Here is a 15,358-nt window from a genome sequence, read left to right as displayed (position 1 = left end):
AAAATCTTATTAGGTTTTCAGTCCTAAGCCCTATGCTTTTGAATGCTTACTAAGAAAGTCAGAAGAATGAATGCTTGAAGGAGAGACCCAGAAATATCTTTTTTTTTTTTTTTTTGCTGACAAAGCAAAACACTTTATCGGGAAGGGGGCGCCCGGGCAGAGAGCAGCTGGGTAAGGGAACCCAGGATAACTGCTCTGCCACGTGGCTCACAGCCTCAGGGTTTATCAGAAATATCCATTCTTACAACTAACACAAGAAACTAACACAGTATTGTGAAGCAATTATACTCCAATAAAGGTCTATTTAAAAAATATATCCTGGGCTTCCCTGGTGGCGCAGTGGTTGAGAGTCCGCCTGCCGATGCAGGGGACACGGGTTTGTGCCCCGGTCCGGGAGGATCCCACATGCCGCGGAGCGGCTGGGCCCGTGAGCCATGGCTGCTGAGCCTGCGCGTCCGGAGCCTGTGCTCCGCAATGGGAGAGGCCACAACAGTGAGAGGCCCGCGTACCGCAAAAAAAAAAAAAAAAAAAAAAAAGGGGGGGGGTGGGGGGACTGTGAAGCCTCTGCTTGAGCCCCTCCAGCAGATTTCCCTCTGAACAGCCTACTCAACTCCGGATGGTCTTCCTAGGAGAAGGTGCTTCCTGATTCTAATGGCTGCTAGGTAGCTCCTCGGGCCGTCTCTCTTTATGCCCCTCACATAATCTGTCCTCTGCCAGACAAACCTGCCAGCAGCCCAACTCTCCCTTCCCATACAGTGCCATGATCTGATCCCCTGGTCTCTTTGGTGCCTTCCCTGTGCAGTGATGACCCTTCCATCTCCTCACTCCAAGGTCTCATGAGGTTCTGGCATCACCACATGGCTAACTCAGATGCCCTGATGACTAAAGAAAAAAATATTGTTGCCTGCCATTCCAGTTTTACAAGGATCAAGCCATTAGCCACTGCAGTCTTCCACCCACAATGCGCCTGAGAGGAATTCAGGATGGAGAAGAATTCAGGATGGAGAAAAACAGGAATCGTTCTGTGCTCTGGATACAACCCCTAGTTAGTTAAGATACATATCTAAGGAAATTTTTCAATGACCCCAAATTCTTGAATCTTCCCATGCAAAGCACTAAAATCATTAACTCAAGATGTCTTTGTGTTTAGGAGTAATCTTTTGATGTTTGACATGTTTTTTTTTTCTCCCCCATGGCAAATATTCATATACATCCTGGCTCCTTCCTTATCTCTTCAGAACAGTTTCTCAGAGCTGAGAGGCTGTCTCCTGGGCTACAGTCCTTAGTAAAACACTGAATAAACTCAACTCACAGATCTTATGTTGTGCTTTTTTTCCTTTAAGCTGATACAACCTTCATCCCAGTTATGTTCCTCATTCATATGAGCCACAATCCAGTTTTGAACTCATCTCCCTTCCTAAACTGGCTCCTTTGCTCCTCCAAATTCATACCAACTGCTCAGTACGTGAGAAACAAATGGTGAGAAACAAATGCTCAGACATGATGTTGGTTCTGATTTTGATCCCTTGTCTCAGTGAGTTAGTACCAACACTTTCAGCCTGGTCTCCTATGCTAGAAACCCGAGAATCCCTCTTAACCATTTCCCTACTCACTGCTCAGTTCTGACACACAATCAGTAATCAGATCCTGCCAATTTTATCTCCTAAGTATTTCTTGGATCTGACTCCTACTCTCCATCATTACTCACCATATAATTTTTCAGTTCCTCAGCAACTGTCCTGTGGAGCACTGCAACACTCCCTAACTCCAGACTCATCCTCCAAGTCCACCTTCTGTCCAGCACATAGAATGATCTATAGAAAATGCCAACCTGACCTCAACTCTGTGGGTTAAAACACTTAAATGGATCACCACACAACAGCAAACTTAAGCCCAAGATCCTGACCCTAAGCTCCACAGGCAACAAATGTCAGAATATTAGAGACACTTTTTTTGAATAAATTTATTTATTTATTTGTTTTTATTTTTGGCTGTGTTGGGTCTTCACTGCTGTGCACAGGCTTCCTCTAGATGTGGCGAGTGAGGGCTACTCTTCGTTGTGGTACGCGGGCTTCTCATTGCGGTGGCTTCTCTTGTTGTGGAGCACAGGCTCTAGGTGCACAGGTTTCAGTAGTTGTGGCTCACGGGCTCTAGAGCGCAGGCTCAGTAGTTGTGGCACAGGGGCTTAGTTGCTCCGCAGCGTGTGGGATCTTCCCAGGCCAGGGATCGAACCCGTGTCCCCTGCATTGGCAGGCGGATCCTTTTTATTTTATTTTATTTATTTATTTTTGGCTATGTTGGGTCTTCATTGCTGCCTGCGGGCTTTTTCTAGTTGCGGTGAGCAGGGGCTACTCTTCGTTGTGGTGCACAGGCTTCTCATTGCAGTGGCTTCTCTTGTTGTGGAGCATGGGCTCTAGGTGCGTGGGCTCAGTAGTTGTGGTTTGCAGGCTCTGGAGCACTGGCTTAGTAGTTGTAGCACATGGGCTTAGCTGCTCTGTGGCATGTGGGATCTTCCCGGACCAGGGCTCGAACCCGTGTCCCCTGCATTGGCAGGTGGATTCTTAACCTCTGCACCACCAGAGAAACCCAGGGCTTCTCACTTTCTGAGATGGCCCACACTGTCTCTGTGGAGTGTGTTTCTCCTAGGGCCACTCTCGCCCTTTGAGATGGACCACTTTCTGTCTGTGGAACTGTAACCCAGCAGGACTCCATGGGGCCTTCCTGGGACAGGCCTTCCCCCGTATCCTCTGCTTTAGCTCCTCTCTGAAGTACTTAGAGAGTAGCATTTGATGCACATTTCCTGAGTTGTTTTGCAGATGTAACCGCTCCCCCACCCCAGGCCTCCTGGAGCCTAAGGACTGATAATGTTAGCCCTGTGACCCCATCCTGCTACACCATCAGCCAATCAGAGAACTGTGCACAAGCTGACCACACACCCTGCACCCCCCTCCCTCACCCGGCTTTTAAAAGTGCTTTGCTGAAACCCTTTGGGGAGTTTGGGGCTTTTAGGGCATGAGCCACCTCATCTCCTTGCACGGCCTTGCAATAAACCTTTCTCTGCTCCAAACTTCAACGTTTCAGTTTGTTTGGCCTCACTGTGCATTGGGCACAGGAACTTACATTAATAGAATGTGTATCTCTACAAATAAATCCACTTCTTACCTATCACTTTGTCTCTCACTGAATGCTTTCTTCGAGGAGACATAAAGAACCTGAGTGTCATTAAATCCTGAGACCAGGTGTGTGATCTCAATTAAAAAACAGGGAGTTCAAGTCCCAGTCTGGGTTTCGGCTGGATTCAAGTCCCATCTGAGTTGTGCGGTTTCAGCACAGGCCCCCCTTTTCTTGCCTTCCTCCTGCTGTCCCTCTGCCCCCACTTCCCAAGAACCTTGTGATCCACACCACTAGCCTGAGTCCCTCATTCTCACATATCCCTCTGTGGGGGAAACTATTGAACTTGGAGATCCTCTGGCTGAGCAGAAATCCTCAGAATGCAGGAGGCCGTACTTTTGCTTCCCAGGACATTCTCTCCAGCTATCTCCAGCCATCACTTCCTGGGCCCTGGGGTCTCTGCTGCTTAGCCTCTCACCATCATCCAGTCTCACTGGGGGAGGAGGGGAGTTGGATGAGGGATGTGTGAACAGGGGTCTTCCTACTGCTTTGGCTCTAGGACTGTGTCAGAATCACCCCTCTCATCCTCCATTTCCTTCAAATCATATCTCTTGAAAACACATCTGAGGGATCCCATGCTCACCTTGTGCCAGGCTTTAAGGGGCCTGATAGCCATCACCGGGGCTCCCTCTCAATGAAGGGCAGGGGCTGAGAGAAGAAGCAAAGAGAAACAAGAGTGAGCCCAACTCAGTCAATACCTTACCTTTAAACCTGCAAACCTGTATTAGCTGCGAATAACGACAGGTGACATTTACTGAAGGCCTGCAATATGCCAGGCTCAGAACTCGGGCACTTTACTATGTACTAGGAGATATGTAATACTGTTGTCCTCATTTGACCAAAACAAAGAAATGAGCCTTAGAAAGTTTAATTATCTTAGGCCACAAGATCTGTATTCATAACCACTAAGTAATGCTCTCTCCCGCGTGAAACAATAGAGCAAAAAAATACACGTAAACAAAAGCAAGATGTCAGGCCACACAGGGCCCATGAACGTTAAGAACATCGTCTTCTGCCCCCAAACAATGGGGTTATTACGAGCAGGAGCAGCGGTTATGATCAGACTTGATTAATATCGACTTTCCCATGAGGCTGAAAAGTCCCCGCGTCCGTCTCAATCACAGTTGCGTCCCCGGAACCTGGAACAACACTGCACTTAGTAGGCGCTCGATACGGTCACTTTCTAAACCGTAGCGTGTCACTTACCGGGGCCACCCCTTCCAAGGCAGTCCACACCCCCGCCCCACTCCCAAAGCGGCCGCGGCGGGGGGTTGAGGGAGTCCGGGCAGGGCTGGACTGCCCGCAGACCTCCTCGCTCGATGCGGCCCTGTGCCACCGCCGGACCCCCTCCCGGGTCCGCCTCCCCGGGGCCTGGGGGAACCTGTGGCGCTGCCCGGCCGGAATGTGGAACAAGAACGCCTGTTCACCTTGCACTCACCTCCGACGGTGGGCGGCGACGCTCCGGCGCTCCGGCGCTCCGGAAGTACTTCAGCAGCTGGCGCGCTTTATGGAGCCTGCGCTTCCGCTCTTGTAGAACGCCCGCGCTTCTCTGGGGGCTTCACTCCCTTTCACCCGGACCAACTCCTACGAAGAGCAGGCTGCTTTTTTTCCCGGTGGCCTATGGTGGCACTGCCTTTCAGCATTTTGTATGGGGCGGAGGAAGCCAAAGGCCAGCCTCGATGAGCACTAGCATTTGGGGATTCTCTTGTTTGACTGCAGTCAAGCTGGCTGTGCTCATTGGATCGGGTCAGATTTCGCTGTAGGTCAATCAAGTTGCAACTGCAGTATGAAGAATGGATTTAAGCTGGGCAGGAAAGCAGTTAGGAGGCTATTAAAAAGGCCCAGTCACGATAAAGAACAGCTGGATCAAGGCAGTACTGTTTATAACTCTTTGTAACGAGAAACAGCTGTAACTGTAGATACACACAAGCTCATTTATATAAATCACCTGTACATTTATTCAGCCTTCTGGATGGTACTGCTCTAGAAATTAATATTTAGATATTCTTAATTTCCCATCACACATAATTAGCATCCAGACTACTTCAAAATTGACAATGTTTATTCTGTCCCAGTGCTCTTGGCTGACAACAAAATATTCTGAGATATGCCTTCTTCATTTAAAGATCACTCCAGGGACTTCCCTGGTGGCGCACAGTGGTTAAGAATCCGCCTGCCAATGCAGGGGACGCCAGTTCGAGCCCTAGTCCGGGAAGATCCGGCATGCCGCAGAGCAACCAAACCACTGCGCCACAACTAATGAGCTTGAGCTCTAGAGCCTGTGAACCACAACTACTGAAGCTCGCGCGCCTAGAGCCCATGCTCAGCAACAAGAGAAGCCACCACAATGAGAAGCCCGCACACTGCAACGAAGAGTAGCCCCTACTCGCCGCAACTAGAGAAAGCCTGCATGGAGCAACGAAGACCCAACACAGCCAAAATAAATAAATAAATAATTTTAAAAATAAAATAAAGATCACTCCAAGGACCTCCCTGGTGGTCCAGCAGTTAAGACTCCGTACTCCCAAAGCAGGGGGCCCGGGAACTAGATCCTGCATGCTGCAACTAAGACCCAGCATGGCAAAATAAATTAAAAACAAAACAAAACAAAAGTCAGCCCTGTTTAAGGAAAAAAAAAATCACTCTGTTATTTCAACGAGGAAATGGAATCCTAGAAAAAGGAGACATATCTGAGATCTCACAGCAACCTAGGCAGCTTTCTGGCCACCTTTGCAGTATGACCCTGGCTTTTATCTCCATTCTCACTGCTTCAACTCAGTCACTGAGGGCCTTAACATCTCCTGGGGCTCTGCAAACACTTCCAGTTCCACTTTTCCTAGACAGATAATTATCAGGCCCTGATGAGGCTGGACTGTAAACTCTGTAATTCAGTTCAAATTCAACTAGTAGGAAAAATACAAAGGGGACTTAGACTCTAGGCAGAATTCTTCAGCCCAATTTATTGCTCTGGATACAGACAGAAGGTCTTTTCTGGGGGGCTTCTGGCTGGACAGATCTTCCATAGAGAGGCTGTGATACTTGGCTTCCAAGGATGGGGTTGAGGGCATCTATTCATGTTGTTGGAGGCTCAGGATCTCGGGTGCAGGGGAGCCCTGGCTACCAGTTAGTGGTCCTTTAGGAATATTGAGGGGGAGAAAAAATAGAAAAAGGAGAAGGTTGACCAAATAACACTAGGATACTGGAGAGCCTTCAGTTTACACTTGGAATAGCCACAACTTAATGGTTTTCAATTTTTCCCCCTATGTGGCTTCACTAGTGATGTCATTTATATTGTATCTGAAGCTTTCCCACATTAATTCCATAACATTGTTTCCTATATCAGTGATTTCCAAGGTCAAGGGTTAAGGGAGGATTTAACTACAAATGGGCAGCAGAGAGTTTTATTGAAATGATAGAACTGTTCTGAATCTTGATTGCAGTAGTGGTGATTACATAACTATGTGATTGTCCAGGCTCATAGACCTATACAACCAAAAAAGAGTAAATTTTACTGTATGTAAGTTTAAAATCAATAAAAAGCAAAAGTTTACAAACATCCTTATAAAAGAATATGTAAACACAGAAAATTCAAATTCTATAAAAAAGTACAACAGGGAATGTAAATTGATACAGCCACTGTGGAGAACAGTATGGAGGTTCCTTAAAAAACTAAAAATAGAATTACCATATGATCCAGCAATCCCACTGCTGGGCATATACCCAGAGAAAGCCATAATTCAAAAAGACACATGCATCCCAATGTTCATTGCAGCACTATTTACAATAGCCAGGTCACGGAAGCAACCTAAATGCCCATTGACAGATGAATGGATAAAGAAGATGTGGTACATATACACAATGGAATATTACTCAGCCATAAAAAGGAACAAAATCTGGTCATCTGTAGAGATGTGGATGGACCTAGAGACTGTCATACAGAGTGATGTAAGTCAGAAAGAGAAAAACAAATATTGTACATTAACACATATATGTGGAATCTAGAAAAATGGTACAGATGAACTGCTTTGCAAGGCAGAATCAGAGACACAGATGTAGAGAACAAACATATGGACATGAAAGGGGGAAAGCAGGGGAGGGGGTTAATGATGGTTAGATGAATTGGGAGATTGGGATTGACATATACACACTAATATGTATAAAATAGATAACTAATAAGAACCTGCTATATAAAAAATGAATAAATTTTAAAAAATAAAAAAATATATATCAGCACCATTATAAAAAAGTGGTTAGATGAACTAAAAAAAAATTTGATAAGTTAGATACAAATAAAAGACCTATGGAATAATTTTTAAAAAAAGTATACCAAGCAATGTAAAAATTATTAGAAATCCCACGGAAAACAGGAGAAAACAATATTTGGTAAATACCTTTGTAGAAATCTTTCCATGCATATAAGCTCATATGCATATTACATGACCATAAATTCAATTTTATAGAAAATATTGTAGTAGATGTATTCAAGCTCCATAATTCTCATGGGATCAACATGAAATTAGTTCCCAGCTAAGACCACATCTTTGCCTAGCTTTTTCCCTGGTCCTGTATCTCCTAAGCACACTCAATTAATCACTTGCACAAGAATCCCCATCTCAGGCTCTGCTTCTGCAAGAATCTGGCCCAAAACAGGTATCATACTATGTATGCTCAACCATAACTTACTTGTCAGTCAACAAGGTATGGGCATGTCTTTTTCATATTAACAGTGATTCCCAATATTGTTCTAAGTGACTGTACAGTATTCCACAGCAGTTATAATAATTTATCTAATCACCTATTGATGGATATTGATTATATATCCACCTATTGATGGATATTTAGGTCATTTCTAATTTATCATTAATATAAACTGTATATAAAGCTACAAGAAATACTCTCATAAGTATATTTCTGAATACAATTTTATTATTACCTGAGAGTAAATTTCTAGTAGATGTGGAATTTCTGAGTCTAAGGGGTAGCATATTTAAAATTTTACTACATACACTGCTAGCAAACTGCCACCCAGAAAGTTCATCATCAATTTATGGTCACAACAGAGCACAAGAACGCCCATTTCCCCACACCCACACCCAAAACTGGATTTGCCAATATATATATTTTTTTTTTCGGTATGCGGGCCTCTCACTGTTGTGGCCTCTCCCATTGAAGAGCACAGCTTGACAGAGATGGAAAATATAAAACCATGATATTAAACATCAGTGAAAATGAATGAACTTGAGCTATGTGGTTAAATCTCAAGTCTATAAAGTTGAATTTAAAAAGTAAGCTAGGGGGCTTCCCTGGTGGCGCAGTGGTTGAGAATCTGCCTGCCAATGCAGGGGACACGGGTTCGAGCCCTGGTCTGGGAAGATCCTACATGCCGCGGAGCAACTGGGCCCGTGAGCCACAATTACTGAGCCTGCACATCTGGAGCCTGTGCACCGCAACAAGAGAGGCCGCGACAGTGAGAGGCCCATGCACCGCGATGAAGAGTGGCCCTCGCTTGCCACAACTAGAGAAAGCCCTCACACAGAAACGAAGACCCAACATAGCCATAAATAAACAAATAAAGTTGTAAAAAAAAAAAAAAGTAAGCTGGTGCTCGCTTCAGCAGCACATATACTAAAATTGGAATGATACAGAGAAGATTAGCATGGCCCCTGCACAAGGATGACACGCAAATTCATGAAGCGTTCCATATTTTTTTCAAACTACCACTGGCATTTTTCACAGAACTAGAACAAAAAATTTCATAATTTGTATGGAAACACAAAAGATGCCGAATAGCCAAAGCAATCTTGAGGAAAAAAAACGGAGCTGGAGGAATCAGGCTCCCTGACTTCAGACTATACTACAAAGTTACAGTAATCGAGACAGTATGGTACTGGCACAAAAACAGAAATATAGATCAATGGAACAGGATAGAAAGCCCAGAGATAAACCCACACACATATGGTCACCTTATCTTTGATAAAAGAGGCAGGAATGTACAGTGAGAAAGGACAGCCTCTTCAATAAGTGGTGCTGGGAAAACTGGACAGGTACATGTAAAAGTATGAGATTAGAACACTCCCTAACACCATACACAAAAATAAACTCAAAATGGATTAAAGAACTAACTGTAAGGCCAGACACCATCAAACTCTTAGAGGAAAACATAGGCAGAACACTCTATGACATAAATCACAGCAAGATCCTTTTTGACCCACCTCCTAGAGAAATGGAAATAAAAACAAAAATAAACAAATGGGACCTAATGAAACTTCAAAGCTTTTGCACAGCAAAGGAAACCATAAACAAGATGAAAATACAACCCTCAGAATGGGAGAAAATATTTGCAAATGAAGCAACTGACAAAGGATTAATCTCCAAAACATACAAGCAACTCATGCAGCTCAATAACAAAAAAACAAACAACCCAATCCAAAAATGGGCAGAAGACCTAAATAGACATTTCTCCAAAGAAGATATACAGATTGCCAAAAAACACATGAAAGAATGCTTAACATCATTAATCATTAGAGAAATGCAAATCAAAACTACAATGAGATATCATCTCACACCAGTCAGAATGGCCATCATCAAAAAATCTAGAAACAATAAATGCTGGAGAGGGTGTGGAGAAAAGGGAACACTCTTGCACTGCTGGTGGGAATGTGAATTGGTACAGCCACTATGGAGAACAGTATGGAGTCCTTAAAAAACTACAAATAGAACTACCATATGACCCAGCAATCCCACTACTGGGCATATACCCTGAGAAAACCATAATTCAAAAAGAGTCAAGTACCAAAATGTTCATTGCAGCTCTGTTTACAATAGCCAGGACATGGAAGCAACCTAAGTGTCCATCCAGAGATGAATGGATAAAGAAGATGTGGCATATATATACAACGAAATTATCCTCAGCCATAAAAAGGAACAAAACTGAGTTATTTGTAGTGAGATGGATGGACCTAGAGACTGTCATACAGAGTGAAGTAAGTCAGAAAGAGAAAAACAAATACCATATGCTAACACATATATATGGGAAAAAAAAAAAAGGTCAGAAGAACCTAGGGGCAAGACGGGAATAAAGATGCAGACCTACTAGAGAATGGACTTGAGGATACGGGGAGGGGGAAGGGTAAGCTGGGACAGAGTGAGACAGTGGCATGGACATATATACACTACCAAACGTAAAATAGATAGCTAGTGGGAAGCAGCCGCATAGCACAGGGAGATCAGCTCGGGGCTTTGTGACCACCTAGAGGGGTGGGATAGGGAGGGTGGGAGGGAGGGAGATGCAAGAGGGAAGAGATATGGGGACATATGTATATGTATAACTGATTCACTTTGTTATAAAGCAGAAACTAACACACCATTGTAAAGCAATTATACTCCAATAAAGATGTTCAAAAAAAATAGATTATCTACAAGGACCTACTGTATAGCACAGGGACTCTGTTTACTACTCTGTAATAATCTATATGGGAAAAGCATCTGAAAAAGAATGGATATATGTATATGTATAACTGAATCACTTTGCTCTACACCTGAAGCTAACACAACATTGTAGATCAACTCTACTCCAATATAAAATAAAAATTAGATTAAAAATTTTAAAAAGTAAGCTGCAGAAGAAAATATCAAGTATACTATTTATATACATTAAAAACATGTAAAATAATGTTATGATGTTTATGGAAATAACCATATACAACAAGTTTTAAAGCATCTATGAGCATGAATAACAACAAATTCATATGGTAACTACCTCTGGAACCACAGAGAGGTAAATGCAATTCAAAAGATGTATACAGGGGACTTCAATTCCATCTGTAATGCTTTAGTTCTAAAAAACACATGGAACAGCCATGACAAAATGGTCAGATATGATAAAGCTGAGGGGAGGTACATGGGTGTTTGTTATTCTCTTAATTTTTCTACACTTGAAGTATTTTAAAGAACTTTAAAAAAAATTTCAATAGTTCCACTAGTAGAATAAAACCAGGAGAAATACCTTTTAAAAAATTGAGAAAAGAGAGGGACTTCCCTGGCAGTCCAGTGGTTAAAACTTCACTTTCCAATTCAGGGGGTGCAGGTTCAATCCCTGGTCAGGGAGCTAAAATCCCACATGCCTTGAGGCCAAAAAAACCAAAAAACATAAAACAGAAGCAATATTGTAACAAATTCCATAAAGATTTTAAAAATGGTCCACATCAAAAAAATCTTTAACAGAAATTGATAAAAGAGCAAAGAAAGCAAAAGGGACAAAATAGGACACAAGTAATCATTAAAAATTAAAAGCATTCAAGATGACAGATGTCAGACCAAAATTTATCACAATAAATGTAAGTTGGTTAAAACATTCTTAAATGCATCAATACAGGAAATGTATGAAACATACTCTGCCTAGATAATTGGGCTACTTTCCATAAATCCAAGGGTAAATAAGCCTGTGAATAAGGAGATTGCCTTTACCTAGACATCCCTCACAAACCAGAGAGCTTCTGTTTATAATTACCTGGAGAGCCCTTGTTCTTTTCACTGAGGACAAGACCCCATATACTCATGAAGTACACTATCCTAAACAGAAATTTCTGAATTACTAATGCAACAAATTAAAATGTTAGTGAGGTCTCACTAATCATTTTCCTCTATTCCGTGTACAATATGTGCTTTCCTGATATTTCTTGCCAAAGCCCAGGAATCATTAAAGACTTTGGGGAACGATAACTTCTGTGCTACATGTGGTGTACCAAACTGCTGGGTTTGGACGCTCCAAAACAACTGGACACTTCCACAGCCTTGGTTAAAGCCTCAGCTTTCAGTGACAGAACCCAGGGGGCTGTTCTGTCTCTCAGGGCCAGGAGGTTTCCTCATTCTAAAACTCTGCACGGCCTCCTTGCCTCTTTCCCTCTCATGCAGGGCAGTGCCATCTGCACACACTTCCCTCGAGCTCACCATCCCCAGGCTGCTCTCTTTCCAGCTCAGGCTGCAGTAGTGGAGCTTGCAGCTGTGTGGCCTCCGACAGCGGGGTTGGGGTGGGGGAAGATAGCGCAGGTCCGAGGCAGAGACCCAGAGGTGGGAACCGCTGCACGGGGAGACCCTCCACCAGGAGCTTTGAGGCCGGCGCCCTCCCTGGTGTCTTCCTTGGAGCTTGGACAACCTCAAGCACTACCCGGCTCAAGGGATGCGGAATGAATCATACGCATGAGAAAATCAAGGTTCAGGGAGTTTTAATAAGGCCACAGTAATCATATACTGGGATCAGGAGAGGAGAGAAATGAACAATTTCAAACACTTGAAGGCTTCCCTCGGTCCTGAATATTAAATAGAACACCTGAATGTCAGCTACATTTTCCACAGCACAATGGTGACATCTAGTGTTAGCTGGGTAAATATCAGCCTTGCAATTGACCTGAAATTCAGAGTCTTGGTGTCTCCTTTCGCCTCAGGATTCTCACCTTGGCTTCCTGCAGGACCAAGAAATTTGTTTTTGTTTTTTTCCAATTTCTAACTTGCCTTTTAATTTTCTTAACAATTGCTCTTTTACTTTTCACACTGTTGAAGTAAAAGTGATGTACAATAGACTGGATATTTAAATTTTTTAATTGAAATATATTTGACATAACATTGTGTAAACTTAAGGTGTACAACATGCTAATTTGATACATTTATATAGTATCATATGATTGCCATTGTAGTGATTATTTGCACCTCTTCCACATTACGTAATTATCCTTTCTTTTAGTGGCTGGAACAATTAAGTTCTAGTCTTTTAGCAAGGTTGATGATTATAATACTGTTGTCTATATTCACTACACTGGGACTACTCTAGGACTTATTTACTACTTGTTGCAAATTTGTAGCCTTAAACATCTGTCCTATCCTCCCACCCAAATTGGACATTTTTAGGGTGTACAACGTGGTGAATTTTGACCAGCAGAGAACGAAACAGACAAAAATTCCTGTCCTCGTAGGCTTGCATTCTTTTTAAAAAAGTATTTATTTATTTATTTCTAACTTTGGCTGCATTGGGTCTAAGTTGCGGTACAGGGGATCTTTCATTGCAGCACGTGGGCTTCTCTCTAGTTGTGGTGTGCAGGTTTTCTCTCTCTAGTTGTGGCGTGCAGGCTCCAGAGCACGTGAGCTCTGTAGTTACAGCATGTGGGCTCTCTGGTTGTAGCATGCAGACTCAGTTGCCCCTCGGCATGTGGGATCTTAGTTCCCTGACCAGGGATTGAACCCACGTACCCTGCATTGGAAGGCGGATTCTTAACCACTGGACCAGCAGGGAAGTCCTGGCTTGCATTCTTTTTTTTCCGGCTTGCATTCTTAATGGCCAGAATTATGCCACATGGCTACTCCCAACAGCAGAGGAATTTGGAAGGCAAGTTTTTAGCTTTTTGGCTTCCACAATAGAAAGAAAATGGAAAGGGTGTTTTGTGAACCAACTTACAGTTCCTGCCACAATGGGACTGAGGAGCATGCTTGAAATGTGTAAACGCTTATGTACACCAGTTAGGTTTAAAGCATGTTTCAAAAGTATTGACATACCTACTCCTTCAGCCAGCCCCATTCATTATTATTATTACTACAGTTAGTCATACCTACTCTTTCAGCCAGCCCCATTCATTATTATTATTACTACAGTTAGTATTAACTTAGATGTCTTATTTGATTACATGTAAATAGATCCCCTAGCACAAGACCCTAGCCCACAGGGGACCTCCATTCAATGGTAGATACTATCTTGGCACCAATAAGGTACCCCCCAATGGCCCTCGAGTGTTGTTTAGACCTTCCATTACCTCAGGTCCCTTTCATTAGCTCACTGTAAAGATTCCTTGTTAAGTTACATGCTCAGCTGGCTTTGCTAACCTCTCATGATGTTCACAGCCTCTTTGTTTTCTAAAGTCCCCTTAATAGAAAGAAACAGATGTTTACTAGATAGGATGAATGGAACTGCTCATCTGGCTCAGAATATACTCATTTTTACTGAATCAATATTAAATCACAGTTTATAAAAACCCACTCCAAAACTCCTGGGACTCTCCACCAGGATAAGCTTCCCAAAGTAAATTCCATCAGATCACAGCTCTTAAACTGGAATGCACATTGGAATCACCTGGGAAGATTTTTTTAAACTGTGATGCCTGGGTCTTGCCCCCAAAGCAGTGATTTTCAATTGGGTGATTTGCTCCTTCCACCAGGAAACACTTAGCAATGTCTTTTGGTTGTTACAACCGGGAGAGGGTGTGACTGGTATCTAGTGGGTAGAGCCGAGGGATGGTACTAAACATCCCACAATGCAGAGAAAGAGAAAGGCCTCCATAGTAAAGAATGTCTGGTCCCAAATGTCAATATGGCCAATGCTGACAAACCTCATTAAAGATTTGACTCTCTAGATATGTGTTCACCCTGCGTGTGGGAGTTTTGTTTTTCAATTAAAAAAATTTTATTTTATATTGGAGCACAGTTGATTAACAATGTTGTGTTAGTTTCAGGTGTACAGCAAAGTGATTCAGTTTACATAACCATGTATCTATTCTTTTTCAGTCTTTTCCCATTGGCATGGGAGTTAAAACCTTCCCAGGTGATTCCATTATGCAGCTAAGTTTGAGGGAAAAAAGCTAGAAACCTGTTGCTAGAGAACATTTGCATATGTGGCTAAATTGCTTTCAACCCTGTGCCACTGAGTTTCAACTGGAAAATTTCCACATCTTCTCATTGGATCGTGAGTTGGGTTGGAGGTTGAAGGTGCTTGGAAGAAGGAAGAGTTGGTTGCTTTCGTAAGGAGGACCCCACAACATGCTAGAATGGACATCTCCACAAATATAAGTTTTGCTGCTTATTATTCACCTACTTAGGAGTTGGCCTCGCTGGTATACATCAGAAGGATCATTAACTACAAACAGTCACGTCCTGGGAAATTGGCCACTAGGAGTCACACATGGGGGAAGCAAGCTGGCTAATCATTGCCGCTGCTCTGGGAGGTGACAGCTTCTTTGGGGGGGAACTCCAGGAAGGGCCACTGCAGTTGCACAACTTCAGGGGTACTGTTCACATAGAACACAACACGAATGGTGCTTCCTGGCTCCATAGCCCCCAAAGTAAATTTTTACATTCACCAGATTGCCTAGACTTTTAAGCTAAACCGTTTTAAATATTTTTGCCAAATGAAAATAGCTCTATATAT

The 15,358-nt window shown here is 43.1% G+C and overlaps 1 protein-coding gene and 1 non-coding gene across 13 annotated transcripts in view; one reads left to right on the top strand and one right to left on the bottom strand.

The window, feature by feature from the left end:
* The window catches only part of ZNF19 (zinc finger protein 19), a 56,990-nt gene extending 52,404 nt beyond the window's left edge, over nt 1-4,586 (bottom strand). For 9 of the 12 annotated variants that reach the window (XR_009537081.1, XR_009537087.1, XR_009537088.1 and 6 more), the window contains exons 1-2: nt 4,378-4,586; nt 3,755-3,819 (exon numbers count right to left, since the gene is read on the bottom strand). The gene's annotated coding sequence lies outside the window, so the exon portion shown is untranslated. Of the gene's footprint in view, nt 1-1,948; nt 2,542-3,754; nt 3,820-4,377 lie in introns of those variants that run through there. The other 3 variants (XR_009537086.1, XR_009537093.1, XR_009537084.1) reach the window with 3 other exon arrangements.
* A 4,186-nt stretch (nt 4,587-8,772) lies between these two features.
* Nucleotides 8,773-8,879, top strand: LOC132510539 (U6 spliceosomal RNA). Its single transcript, XR_009537343.1, has one exon. It is a non-coding gene; the product is annotated as a U6 spliceosomal RNA (small nuclear RNA).
* Nucleotides 8,880-15,358: the final 6,479 nt, after the last annotated feature.

This window comes from Lagenorhynchus albirostris, chromosome 19 (genome assembly GCF_949774975.1).
Source record: "Lagenorhynchus albirostris chromosome 19, mLagAlb1.1, whole genome shotgun sequence".
NCBI classification, from domain to species: Eukaryota; Metazoa; Chordata; class Mammalia; order Artiodactyla; family Delphinidae; genus Lagenorhynchus; species Lagenorhynchus albirostris.
This window is presented reverse-complemented; position numbering and strand designations above follow the sequence as displayed.